Source organism: Cupressus sempervirens, chromosome 10, assembly GCF_028749045.1.
Source record: "Cupressus sempervirens isolate cs-2001-9-10 chromosome 10, ASM2874904v1, whole genome shotgun sequence".
In the NCBI taxonomy this organism is placed as follows: domain Eukaryota; kingdom Viridiplantae; phylum Streptophyta; class Pinopsida; order Cupressales; family Cupressaceae; genus Cupressus; species Cupressus sempervirens.
The window spans coordinates 489,340,504-489,355,932 of NC_143127.1; the positions used below are offsets into that span (position 1 = coordinate 489,340,504).

Genomic DNA, 15,429 nt, shown 5'->3' on the forward strand with positions numbered 1-15,429 from the left:
TCAGATGCCTGTACCTACTCCCACAACCTCTGGATCTCCAAATCTCGCTCGGCGATCTGTGTGTCTCTCATTGCTACTTGTATTTGTAGCTCTTTGATCTGCCGAGAAGCTAGCCAAATTTTCTCCCTCTATTGTCAAAACACATCCTGGGATCCTGTGATAGGATAATTTTGCATCTCCTCATCAAGTATCTCAAGTGTCTACTCTATGGGTGCCTGCTCCTCTACCCTCAGCCTTTGTCACCTTCTCTACTCCCTGTCATTGCCTCCTACACCTAGGTCTGACTGTGCAGGGATCTATACCTACCTAAGTATCTACTACACCTCTGGTAGTGGGCCTTGTGGTGCTTACTGCTAGGGAACCTACTACTGGGGAGCCTGTTGCTATTGTGTTGATGCCTGCTGTGGGGCTGGTGCTCCTCCCCCAAAGGGATCTATGAATCATGGGAAGGGGTGACTGATAAGATATGCTTGATATGCTGGCATCACCCTTGCATATACTACCTCTGGATGATAGTCCCACTATGCTGCAACTAGGTTGCACACATTGATCATCGATCTCCCTGATTCTAGCCTCGCTAGCCATCCCCATGTCAGATCCTTTACAACTCGCGTGTAGGCACAAAAATCTTGGGAGATGTCTTGCTACCTCCCATATTGTCTCCATACCCTACTAATGACAAACCACTCAATAATTTGGGTCATCCTTCCCACCAGTGGCCACGAGAAAAATGTCCACCCCAATTCCCTGAGAGTGTTGTCCCAATCTACTGTCTCTCACTAGGGCCACCATATGATAGAGACTAGGTCATCGAGACAGGCTCTCTAGTGCTTTATCTTACTTGGGCCTTCCTGGGCAATCTACCCCCTGTATCTGCAAATGTAAGGCTCTATGGGCTCCCAGGCATCCTCAAAAATGGGGCATGTAACAAGTAGGTACTCCCATCCCTAGACCTGAAGAACATACACACCAATGGCCATACTCTTCTGCTCATGGTAAACACTCTCATGCATCTCTTAAAACATATGAGCCAGCATGCACTGGCCCCACACAAATCTCTCTGGAGAATCAAGCATCCTCTGAAGCATAACCCCCCAATCCACACTCCAATCCATGCTGTCATTTGTTTGGTACTAGGAAACAACTGATGAATATGGCCAAAACCATAGCCAATCTGTGTGTCTTCCCATATGTGTGGACGAGCTCATCCTAGCTAATGGCTCATCCAATAGCTAGTTCCCTCTGAAAAATGGCACACAAGGCCTCTATACTTGCCCGGGGCACTGTGTCATAGGATACCCTCAGTCCATCAAATGGAATACATAGAATCCTATATATATCCTTGAGAGTTATCATCATCTCCCCCTGTGGCAAGTGAAAGGTGTTCATTTCTAAATGGAAATGCTCCACTAAGGCAGTTAACAAGTTGTGATTCACTAGCAATGCTAGGATCTGACATAAAGAAGTGAGCCCTAGTCTATCAATATGTGCCATGTTAGCTGCATCTAGACTCCAAAAAAAAGCCCCATATGACAGATAATGGGATCTAAATGAAACATCACTAAATACCTCCTGTACACATGAACAACAACAATGACAAGAAAATAGTTAGTATTCGATCAATAGATTAGAATGATGAAGGAATGAATGCAAAATTCATGCTAAAACATAAAAATTATAAATTTTCACTACATTGCTATCACAAATTTTTATGTGAAAATGTATTTCCTTGCATTAGAATTCATTTCTTCGCACAAGATTGTGCATTTTTGTGGGAGAAAACAAGTCCTCATGCGAAGAAATACTATTCTGCACAAGAAACCAAAACCCCGCACAAAGAGAGATGCTATCGCACGAAGAAATAAGTTTTTGTGCAAGAAGAGATAGTCTTGTGTGAAATGCGACAACCACTCAAGCAAAATTCTCATGTTCTTCACATGAGAAGTGGGTATCTCCTGTGCAAGAACCCCCACTGACATGCGTGAAGATACGTCGGGTTGGAAAATCTTCACTTGAGAAGAGACTGCCTTTGCATGAGAAAAGATAGTCTCGTGTGAAGACCAATTGGAACTTCCTAAAAATGTGCTAAAAATGCAATAAATGACATCAAAAAGTGTGAAAATTAAAGTACAAAGGATGGTTATCGATCACTCACCGGTGGTTCGTAGTCCGTCGGCCAGCTGTGTCATTGGGAGTGCTCAAAATGATGATGTCTCATGTTCATTGCCATCTTCCTCTTAGAGCTCCTATTCACAAGACAAAAGGTGCAAATGAATTGAAAATGACCCCTTGGGCCCTTATATAGGGTTTGACCTAATTTTTCAAAGTGCTCCGATTTGTGTGAAAATCACCCCTTGGCTAATTTGATCATTTTGGATTCATTTTTGAGATTGAATTCAAAATCTGACACACCTAAGCAGCCCAAAAATGCATTTTAAAATTTTGGGACTGACGTGATTGAATTCTTGTGTAGTCTAGATTTTTTTGATACTTTACGATTCTTGGATTCTTTTCAACTCAAAATTCTTCAAATTTTCAAAATTTATTGTGGAAAAAATCAACTCAATTCAACTATGGTCAAATTTGGTCAAATTTTGGTCAAACTTGGTCTTTTGGACCTCAAATTTTGCTGCATCTTGGATTTCTTCTATGTCTCTCAACATACTGCTTTACACCATATTTCTAGTGTGTCATCTTTCAATTTTTCTCTGAGGGGGTAGGATGATTACATCATTGAATCTGAATTGTGACTGAATATGAACTTTCATTGCTCGGGGCACATTGTTCCCATCTCATGTCCTCATCAGTCGGGGCATCTTATCACTTGGGGCATCTCATCCCCCACTTTTTGGCATCTTTGTCATCTATTTCATCCTATCATCAGTTGATTATCGGTATCTAGACAATCTAAACCCCGACTCCTAAGGATCAAGCCTCATTTTGGGGATGATTCTATGACTCATGTTTTTATCTTACTATCTTTTATCAATCTCAGGTATCTAGATGTTCTATTTGGATCCTTAAAGGTTAAGCTCCATTCTGGAGATAATATTTTAAATCCTATCAATTTTAGGTATCTAGATGTTTTGTCTGGATCTTTAAAGGTTAAGCTCCATTCTGGAGATAATCTTTTAAATGCTATCAATTTCAGGTATCTAGATGTTTTGTTTGGATCTATAAAGGTTAAGCTCCATTCTAGAGATAATCTTTTAAATGCTATCAATTTTAGGTATCTAGATGTTTTGTCTAGATCCTTAAAGGTTAAGCTCCATTATGAAGATAATCTTTTAAATGCTATCAATTTCAGGTATCTAGACGTTCTGTCTAGATCCTTAAAGGTTAAGCTCCATTCTGGAGATAATATTTTAAATGCTTATCAATCTCGGGTATCTAGGTGTTCTATCTAGATCCTTAAAGGTTAACCTTTGTTCTGAAGGAAACCTTTAAAATGCTTATCAATTTGGGTATCTAGGTGTTCTGCTTGGATTCCTTAGGATCGAGCTACATTCTAGAGATGGTCCTTAAAAGCTTATTTATTGGTCTCCGTATTATCAACTTTGGAACCAATCTTATCTCTTGATCTTCACATCATACTTTCTAATTTTCTTTGAAACAAACATGCTGCTCGCACATTCATTGAAAGAGGGGCAAAATGTAATGCCCCAAAATTGGCTCATTACAATGATCACCAATTCTAGTCTATTCTGATCAATTCCTATGTCCTATGCCACTAGGCAATTCTCATTCCGATTGTTGCTACTTGACTTGATTGTTAAATGCAGAAAGCCCTAAATCTACATTAATCATACTCTTTATTTAATTTCCAAAGTATTGACTCGTATTAGTCACATTAAATCTACTGATTAAGATTTAATTTAATTTAAAGTATTTTATACTTTAATTAAATTAAATTATGTCCTAAGACTAATGTACTAGGGATTAAATTTATGTAATTTAATAATTATGCTTGTTTTAATTAATTGAATGTAATTATTCAATTAAATAGAAAATGTATTTATGAGATCATATCTCATTTTATTAAATTAAATAATATCTTCAAAATCCTCTCTCCATTTCTAAATGGAAACTTTGAGTGGATTATCTCTCAAATTAGAATCAATCCAATTAACTTGCTCTCACATTTATGACAAGTTTAGTTAACTTCTCATCACACTCATATTTGAAACAGTTCACTTCACTTGCACAAGGAATTTTTCATCTTGACTAAATCTTTGCTTCAATCCTGATTGTCAATCTGAGTTGATCTCAACCATTGATGGATTCTAGGAATTCTATTTAAAGGACTCATAATTCCTCATTATAGAGGTTGGATTGAATTGCTATCAAATCTCTGTTGGATTGTGCACTTACTAGCTTACTATTCTCACAAGCTTTCATTATTTAGATTTAAGATGCATACATATATTTTAATTTGTTTTATGCATTATTAGATTACATTTCATCTTTCATATAGGTTAATTACATATCATCTAGATTTCATTGCACTCTAAAACCCTTTGTTCTAGAACGGTCTGATTATCTATACCTCAAATTTGAGAGCATAAGTAGGTAAAATGCACCTAGATAGAAGGCAATAGGCCATCTTGTAGGATTCCTCTTGGGTGAACAATCTCATGTCCATTCCAGGATGAATCTGCATATAAAGACCGTGTTGAAGTGTGTGTTTTGAACAAAGGCCACACTTACACATATACAACTTGAATATCACAAGTCCATCTTTTTTATGTCTAATTTTTTTTCTTCTATTGTCTTTATGGCTATTTTTTCTCTCTCTTGGATGCTAGTATATTCCAAAACTATAAGCTTTCTTCTAATTACAATGCATACTCTTTTAAAATTTTTTTTTTTAATCAAGGAATATGTCAAACCAAAATCACAAGAGTCATAAATATAGTTTTAGTTCATTCATATTGAATTTTTCACTACATTGGAATTCAAGCACAAATATGATAAAGTCACTTTCATCTTTGCATATAGGTATTTAATGTAAATTTGTAGCAAGCTACATAGTTTAGTTCTATTCCATGGGGGACAATGGTAGTTGTAGCATATGGTGCTAGTGTTGTTTCATAATTTTTGGTTCAATCTAGCTATTCAACCACTACAATGTGCATATCATGTAGGTTAGTTAAAGACTATTCTGGTTATAGGTAAATTGCTTATGTAGTCATAATATTTTCAAGTAAAAACCTTGAATTGTGATAATTTTAAATAATGCTTTTGTTGCCAAATTATGTCTCATCTCCTAATACCATGTTTATAATTAGTTTTCCACTTTTGCAATAGGTTGGGTTGATTTACACTGTTTAAAAAAAAATAGATTAGCTAATTTGTTGGATTTCATAAAAAACATTAGTGAACATTTTATTGATTATATTTTCACAAAATTTTGAGTATTCTCATGGATTGGGTATTAAGAATGTAAAGTAACATTTGGAGATAAATATCTAGACTAATCATTGACCAGGATGTCATTGACGATTAGTCTAGATATTTATCTTTAGGTGTGATTTTTTTAAAACCTTCTATATTCATCAAAAATTCAACCAATCTTGGTCAAAATCTAACCAATCTTGGTTGAACTTTTGACCAACCATCATTGAACTTTAGAACAACAGTAGTCAATCTTCCAATCAACTCACCAACAAGGGCACTATCATGGGTTTGGCATCCTAGTTGAATGGGCCATTCTTTTCAACCAACATTGGTCAAAGTTTCGATGACCACATATGGAAAAATATAAATGCCAATTTGTAAAATTTAACCAAGGCTGATCAAGCTTTCAACCACCCATCCTTAGTCAAAATTTTGACTAGTCTTTGTCAAAATTTTGATGAAATAACCAACTAGGATACCATCATCAGTTTGGCATCCTTGTCAAATGAACCATGCATTTTGACCAACAATGGATAAATTTTTGATGACCATGATGGTCAAATGTATGTGTTGATTTTGATGAAGACTTGCATGGAAATTTTGACCTAAATAAGGTTTTGTCAAAATTTTGATGGGAAAAAATACCAAAAAATCTTCTTGTGGATTATTTGATCAATTTGGTTTGAAAATTTGACCAATTTTTTTCAAAAATATAGGCCAATTCTACTTCTAAGAGTGACCTAAGTAGTGAAGGACACAATGAAGATAACAATGTTGGAAATATAAGAGGAGTAACTAAGAGGGGAGGGGTGAATCAATTACCACAAAAAAAATCCCAAATCCCTTATATGTCTTATAAATCAAAACATAAACTTTGAGTAAATTGTATTCTATTGTTACTTGGCAAACACATAGGTACTTGATTAACACTAGTAGATACTGCAACTCAATAAGCACTGAGAATCAACATTAACTTGGCAATAATTGAATATACTAACCTTAATGTGATTAACCTTGAATTTAACTTATTTTTATACACATATAAGAAATAGAATGAACACAAGTGACACCAAGATTTGACATGGAAACCCAATTTTAGAAAAACTATCAATTGCAACTAGTTACTATTTTTCACTCTTCTAAAGTGAGCCCTATTAGGAGCCAACCTTGATAAAGGTTAAAACACACACTATTAGGTGTGACCATATTAGAGGATTTGATCACCCTGTTAAGAGTGGCCTTGTTAGAGGTCTTTTAGACTCTTCAATCTAGAAATGCCATCTTATTAGAGGATTTAAAAATAGCTGTTAAGACAACTCTATTAAGAGATTTTAGATCACTGCTACAATGATTAGAGAGTAACAAAGAAATGACTTGATTTCTAATGCAATTGAATTGCTGATTATAGATCTCAATTTGGGTTTGTATACTTGATCTTTTCTAATTGAATGAAGCTTTACAACTCAACAAGGATATTTTTCTTATCCTTCTAATTCGCTTCCTCTAAGCATCTTAAAATCTTCTATTATGTTCCACATATTCAATTTTCAATGTGACCTTATATTTATATCTTACACATTGTCAAGTCATCTTGAACACACTTTAGAATAATTAATTTTCATCTCCTCAGCTATCTAGAACCAATAAAAAAATCAATTGAACTCTATATGCCAAAACAAGAAAATCCTTTGTTAGCTGACCCTGCTTGGTAGACACTAACTTAGAAATAATTTTCCTATGGTAACCAAGTGAACTCAGTTAATATTGCATATTCACAAAGTTCCTTTGGTAATTGAGTGAGCTCAATTATTACTGGTTCCATACAACATTGCCTTCATTAATTGAGTGATTTTGGTTAGCACTCAACTTCAATAAATTTTTCTTTGATGCCCAAGTGAACTTAGTAGAAACTATCTTCTGAACTTGGCAAACCTTGGAATGCTCAGAAGAGATAAGAAACTCTCTTCAATGCTTGAGTGAGCTCGACATACACTGACTAGAAATGATATGACATTTTGTGTAACATCAAAAAAATACACATTTAACCAATTATTTTCAATAATCTCCCTCTTTGGCATGGATGGCAATACAACATGTCATAATAAAATGAAATTTTAGAGAAATAATAAGGTAAGGAACATATCCTTAGTTTGATTATGATTTTTATCCATGAGAACTCTCTATATCAGTGTGAACTCCCTCTACCTTCATTTTCTCCTTTTTTCAGCAAAATTCTATCTTCAACATCTTCTTTTAATAGAAAACTATCCTTCTTTGATATCAGACTAAGTTTGCTCTCTTTCACATCTCAGCAAGTAATAAAATTTCTATGAAATATATACCCTCCCTCTTTAGAATTTTTTTTTGAGGTATGAAAAAAAACTCTCCCTCTTTGACATCCTATGCAAAAGAAAATATTATGTGAATATCAATCTACCTCATGTACTAATTCATATGCAATGTGCCCTTTTTAATATTGCATCAACTGATTGATCTTCAACATGCTCCTATTGATGCATCACTAAACTACATTTAGTGAGCCTCAGATAGGGGAATTGCCCCTAACTTGCCTCTTAGATACAAAATTACATCCTTAGGTAATGGCTTAGTGAATATGTCTACAATTTGTTCTTTAGTATTCACATATTCCAATCTTACCTCTTTATCTTGTACCAATTCTCTTAAAAAATGATATTTTATAGCAATGTGTTTGGTTTTGGTATGCATCATAGGATTATTTGACATATTAATTGCACAGGTGTTATCATAGAAGATAACCAATGGATCCTTGATCTCTACCTTCATACCTACCAATAGTTGCTTGAACCAAACAACATTGGAACAATTAACTACTATTGCTACATATTTTGCCTATGCTATGGACTGAGAAATACAATTATGCTTCTTGCTTGTCCAAGACACTAGTATTTTACCAAGAAAGAATTCTCCACAACTGATGCTCTTTTTGTCATCAACACTTCCTTCCCAATCAACATGTGCGAATGCTTTCATCCAAATTGCCTCTTTTTTTTGTACCATAATACATAGTCTTCAGTACCCTTGAGATACCTCATGATTCTCTTTATTGTCATCATGTGATTTTCTTTGGGATTTTATGAGAATCTTACCACCATGCCAACTGCTAATGCAATATCAAGCCTTCTATGCACTACGTATTTCAATTTTTCAATCATTGATCTATATGTTGTTTGATCTACTTCTTTGGAATCATGATTTTTGGAAACCTTATGTCCATTAGACATAGGTGTTCCAAGTGGTCTTGAATATTCCCTTCCAAACTTCTTTACTATCTCCTTCATATATTTGGATTGAGTAATATAGATGCCATCTTCCTTCTGTTGGATCTGCAATCACTAGTACATTTGCACTTGTTTTTCTACCAAAATTTTTGACTAAATCTATTATTTCTCTTTTTTTTTTCCAGTTTTCATCCCCGTGTTGGTTGAAAATGTCCTAAATTTTCTCAAGCTGGTCAAAATTTTGACCAACTCAATCACATAACAAAGAAAATTGCAAGTTGGTTGAAAATTTCATAACAAAGAAAAGATAAATGAAATTATTATTATACCGAGCTTCATTCTAGTGTAGGTTGAAAATTGTAGGTAACAGGCTTGTAGGCTACCTACCTCTCCTTCCCAACCCCAATATAATTTTATTCTTCCATGTTGGCTCTGCCATGATTTTTGATGGCAAGGGAGCCAATGTCCATGACTGTAAACCAATGGGAAATTCCATGGTGAGGGATTCTCCAACTCATTATGGATACAGAACAATCAATGATGGTGATGGAGTTTCTATATTTGGGGGAAGTCATTGATGCTATTAAAGGCTCTACTACCATTACCATCTCCAAAAAATTTATGACTCACCATGATAAGGTTTGAAAATTTGAATTTCCATTCACCCATGTTAGGTCTTGTTTTGGGATCCTTTCTAAAAATGAATAGTAAATTTTTAAGTTTTAACATGTGGAAAATTTAGGGAACATTACAACTGTAACAAATTCTAAGTGTCATAATGAACGATGAATGTTAAGTTTCTTACATAAAAAGTGGCCAAGTTTGCAATTCTATTTTTTTTCTTGCATGATGCCTATCTTACCAAGATATTTTCTGACCAACCAATCTTAAATAGTTTCTATATAGGAGGCTGGGGAGAAGTCCTCTACACTTTTCTACTAGAGGAGGCAACTTGGATTGTATACGAGAATTGTTAGCTTGGGGTGCAGACCATATCCAACAAGATTCGTCAGGTAAGATCTTGGTTGATTTTATTGAAAATAATAAATAAAATATTTTACCTACATACCATCAAATTTATTATATTTTTGTTTTGCATTTGATTAGAAAAATGTACAACAATCCAGTGATATGTAAAGGTGCTATGACATATTTATGATTGTTTCTTTCTTGGATGACACATACCTTATGTATTAGCACTAAAGTTTAAGCATAGAACATGTGCAACATTACTAAATCCAAGTGCAAAAAAGCTGTTAGTTTGGCCTTCTCCATGGAAATTTATAAGTGAACTCAATCCCAAGGCAAAACACTTACTGGAAAAGGCCTTGATGGAGGAAAATCAAGGAAGAGAGAAAAACATATTGTTTAGATCTGCCTCTTCAGCATCTTCATCTACAAATCAAGAAGACAATATCAATGATTGTCTTTCTAATGTGGGTTCATCCTTCTCATTTCTTTATGGCTTATGGCTTGGAGTTGGATAGAGTTAGGACAATATTTGGAGATATAGGATTATTCAATAGAATTGGGCCACAATTGAAGTTAAAATTATGTTGTTTTATTTTAAATGCTAATAATGGATGCTAAAACTGATAATGTGTTATGAAAATCTATAGGATAGCGATAGTGGGGTTTGCTACATTTTATTTGATCAACTATGTACCATTGAAGTTCAAGACTATGGCTAGCAAATGTGTGCTCTCTGCACATTGACATTGTGCTATCATAATAAACCAAATCCTACTGTAGCAACTTCTTCTCCTCATGTCTACCCTTTTTGTCATAGTAGTATCGTACAACTGGTGGTTATCTCTAAAAAAGGGGCAAGTATAGACACAGAATCTTCCAAGATGTACAAACCAAGATAGTCAAAGTGTTTCAGCGAAGGAGGTAGTAGCTTCAAAGGACTATCATCAAAGGGATCTTTTGAAAAATTAAATGAAAATGGATCTAGAAAATTTTCTACTTGTAGTGATTGGATGGACAAAGCCTTAGATATTAGAGTTTGGAAAACACTGATTACACCCCCAAATGGAAACATATCATACTAGTCTTTGTCCCTCACCAGGTTCATCATGCTCATTCTCCTTGTACAAATTTTGGTGAGGATTCAACAATCCTACCATATACATATACATATACATTGAAAACATATTGGTGAGATTCATAGGCCTCTTTCCCTACTCAGACATCTCACACACTGAACCCACAAAGTGATGTCCTTCTTCCTCTCTCACACTATTGAATGACTTGATCCTTTTGGCATTCAACAATCCTACCACACATAGTTTCCTTACATGTCTCTAATAAGGCTTGTATGGAGCCATTGCCACATCCTTGAAATTATACATGAGGTATTTCCCCATAGCCATTGCAGGTCTGCTAGAGAACACCAGATCATGTGTTTTCAACAACTCTTTCATCATAGTAGAAGAAGAAACCATAACTCATGTGGGAAAACAACCAAATCTCAACATCATAATGGGATCATATTTCTTAAGTAGTTTGCAAAGGTCATGATGAGGAAACCTTTTTAGTTGATTTAGATTTCTAATGATGGGCTTTGTGTCAACCCATGGTGGCATGGACCAATAGAACCAAAATATAGAGTTAAGCCATAGTTTATGGATCCAGATATGAGCTAGAGGGTTACTTTCAAAATAAGGGTAGGATCGATGCTCCTGTGTGCTCCACCATTGCATTGCTCTCTTTTTTATAGATGCTTTTTTTTTTTGATCAACTAGTTTTTCAATGTGCCTTTGCTTATGTCCGTTCTTGGGTTGGACTTGCTCGATGGGTTGACTTTGCTCAATTTAGGTGAATTTGACCTCCTCATCTCTGTTCTTGGGTTGGACTTGCTCTATGGGTTGGCTTACTCCATTACTAGGTTGGAATTGCTCGATTAAGGTGAATTTGACCTCCCCATATTTTTTCTTGGCTCCCTTGTTTATGAAGGGAATTTTCTATATTTTACTATATTTTAAGTATTTTTGTGGGCATCCTAAACATTTTTCATTTTTGTCAAAATTCTTACACCACAATCTTTGGCATTCACATCTACCCTCATATTGCAATCTTCATACAGTCTTGGAACTAGGTGTGCTTGATTGATTTTAGTTCAAGTCACATATCTTGTGGTGTGTCCAAAATAATAAGCATCAAACTAACCAAATCTTATTTAGTGTCTTTGCCACATAGTGGGTATGCAATAAACAAGAGAGTAGTTTAATATTGTTTCAATTTCACTTGTTCATGTAAAAAATTGTCTTCCTTTAATTATTGTAGTAAATATTGGACCGGGTAGAAACACATATGGCAGCGTGCTCCTCTCCACTTAATTCCAAGGAAAGAAACACTCACAAACACAAGTACCAATAGTTCCAAGCTCAACAATAAGAAGACATGAGACAATATATTAATAAATTTCCAATGCGGCTTTCATTGTATCCAAATCTCTAGGAATAAATTCCTCACTATAATGCTTTGCTAGTATTCAATATTCTTGCTGAATACTAGGAAACCCTTTCACCATATGCTTCTTTTGCAGTGAATTTGGTCCACCAAAATGTAAATCTCCATGCCATAAATGATTTACCCAAGACTCATCTAAAATGTTTCGCTGAGCTTCTTCTTGGATACTTATCAATGATTATAAATACTAGCTTGTTCTTTAAGAACATTTTCCACATTTCCTCTATCATCTTCCAACACTTGATAGAAAAATTACCATACTTTTGCAATAAAAACATTATAAATTTGACTTATCAAGCCTTTAGTTTCCTTGCTAGATGGCATTCACCCAGCAATCCACTGGATCCACATTTATCAAATTGGTCAAATGTGTGTGATTAAGGGAAAATTCATGTTTCTAAGTCACATTTGAAGTAAATATACTAAGTGTAACCATTTTGGGTTGATAGAATGGTTGGAAGAGTAAAATACAAAAAGTTGCTCAAAAGTTGTTAAGTGACTTTGTAACTTTTGTTGACAACTTTTCACCAATTGGTAATTTTAGCTAAAAAGTTGGTTGAGATAAATTGGGAAGGCTTAGAATGTATTTAAATACTCATTACATGCCTAAAAAGATGGTGTGGAAGGATCTGGGTTGTAAGACAACAAATATGATAATGCAATATTTTCTCTACAAATTGGTGGTTGCAAATCTTCTTTCTAATTGAAATCATATTGGACATAATAGAATACTATTCTAACATTCATTTGGTATGGTTTGAAGTTCGTTTAAACCATTATGTTCAATTCACCTTAACTATTCATGTAGACTATTATATTTGACAAGTTCTTCACAATTTGAGGGTTTTCATGTAGATATGACACATTCCACTTTATGTGACAACTATTCCTTGTGGAATGGGTCTGGAATGGTGTATTATAGGATGTTATAATGCTATAAGTGTAGAGGAGATCATGGAGATTACATGTTAATACCCTAAGGTAGAGGATTAAAAGGGAAATTATGCATTCTCAGTGCCATGTATTGGTATGAGTGTGATCATTGAATGAGAGGGTAATTTTATGAATGATTATGTTTGTGCATATGAAATACAAGGTGTTTGATCCATTGGTAGTATCTTGAAGTGCTTGGAGTCATGAGATTTGGAAAGCCCTAGTTTTGTAATCTTAAAAGGGAGGGTTTTGTGGTTAGGTGTGAAGATGGGCATGGCACCACTCGATACCTAGGAAATTTGAGGTTTGGCATTGTAACAAGATTTTTTGTGGGTGTAGAGATTTAGAGACAAGTATTTGGAGGGTTCTCTTTGTAAAAATGGCCTAATTGGGCTAGTTGTAAAGGCTGTAGGGAATTGGTTCTAGGTGATGGTTTAAAGTACCTATATCTGAGTTCTAGATATATTCAGTATCTCTGAAAAGGGTATTTGAAATTGGAGTTTGTTTTCCAAGTGGTTTGTAAGGTTTGTGAGTGCCTAAAATACCTATTTAGGAGGGCTAGTAGGGATTGGCTAAAACATTTGGCATAATAATGATTCTAGGATTATTCTTTCTAACATCAAAGGAAAAGAGGGAGGGAGAGAGAGTTTTAGAAAACTAGTTGAATACTAGAGTTGCATCCTATGGATATGACTATGTTTTTCTCAATTGAAAGTTTCTATCTAGTTTCAAGAAGTAAAGCCTTATTTTATAATGAGAACTTATGCTTGATATACTACAATTTAATAATTTTTTTCCTTTTAGTAAAAAGTAGTCCTTTCTTTAGTGTTGAGCTTTAGACCGTGCACTTATTGCAACCAATATTTTTACTATATTTATATGTAGGTAGATGTTCCTTCATGTTTTGTTGGTCTTGTGTTGAAAAACTATGAGCTTCCATATCCTAATCATAGAGATGTCATATTAGCAAACCCTTCTCCTATTTTGTTCTATCCTATTAGCAACACATAGGTTCATTGCTTAGTTGATGTACCTGGGCAAAAGGTTCCATCTATTGCTAGTGGAGAAATGGAAAAGTATTTACAAACTATGGTGGCTACTCACGTATTGGATAGAAGTTGGACACAATTCCTTGTGCGTCAAGATTTGCTTTGTATTTATTTGGATATGCTGGATCTTAAAATGGAAAAAATAATTTACAAAACCTATTTTTATTAAGTATTATTTCTTAAAGATGGTGAGATTTTTTGCATGAGAATTCTCTAAATTTGTTATGTAATGTATCAGCTACCTGAGCAACTACAAACACCATTCATAGCTACAATTAAAAGTGGGAATATATGAACCATGCCAAACAAGATCATATTAGCCTCACCATTTCCTAGGCTTGGAGTACTTCTATTGGGGGAAATTTTCAATATGAGGCATCCATTAACTGGTGGAGGAATGACTCTTGCATTATCTGACATTATCATTCTTAAAAGGCCTTTTAAATCTCATCAAAATCTTCAAAATGCCTCAACACTCTATGAGTATGTGGAATCATTTTACACTCTTTGCAAGGTATCTACTTGTAATAGCTGGAGTAATTTTGTCCATTTAAACACTAAGAATAATTAGTCTTGCAATAAAATGCTATTGCAATTTCATAAATATTGAAAAGTTATTAGTCTAATGGTATCATTTAAGGCTATGAGCTTCTCATTAAGCTACTCCTGCATCTAGATTTATTCTCTATATAAATATCCTATTTTAGCTATGTTCTTTATATAAATATCCTTTCTTTCTATCATTTCTTACTAATTTTAGAAAATTATCATTACATTTATGCAACCTATTGCATCAACTATAAATACTTTGGTAGGTACACTATATAAGGTCTTTTGTGTTTCACTTGATTAGGCAATGAAAGAGATGCAACAAGCTTGTTTTGACTATTTAAGTGTGAGAGGCACGTTTTCAACTGGACTTGTGGCCCTGCTATCTGGCCTCAATCCACAACCACTGAGCTTGGTTGTACATTACTTTGTGATGGCTATATATGGTGTTGGTTGACTACTATTACCTTTTCCTTCACCAAAATAATTTTGGCTTGGAGCCCACCTAATTTTTGTAAGTGCATGATTATTCTGTCATGATTTTATGAACTCATTAATGCTTACCTTTTAAGCATGCATTCTCTAATAAAAATGGTTATTCAAATTTCTTGGTTTAAAATTCTTAAAATTGAGTTCCCTTCTTAAAAGATACAAACTAGAAATTTGGCTAATAATTTTAATTAGGATTTTCTATTCAGCCATTTTTTGATTGGATATGATATGTTACATGTTTGTAATCACCCAAAAAAACCAATGGCATTTCCCAC

General features: G+C 34.5%; 2 pseudogenes; both read left to right on the plus strand.

Annotated features, from left to right (window-relative positions):
* LOC149534805 (putative E3 ubiquitin-protein ligase XBAT31) overlaps positions 1 to 10,711 on the plus strand; it is a 160,852-nt pseudogene extending 150,141 nt beyond the window's left edge.
* A 2,423-nt stretch (positions 10,712 to 13,134) lies between these two features.
* LOC149534806 (squalene monooxygenase SE1-like) lies at positions 13,135 to 15,188 on the plus strand (annotated as a pseudogene).
* Positions 15,189 to 15,429: the final 241 nt, after the last annotated feature.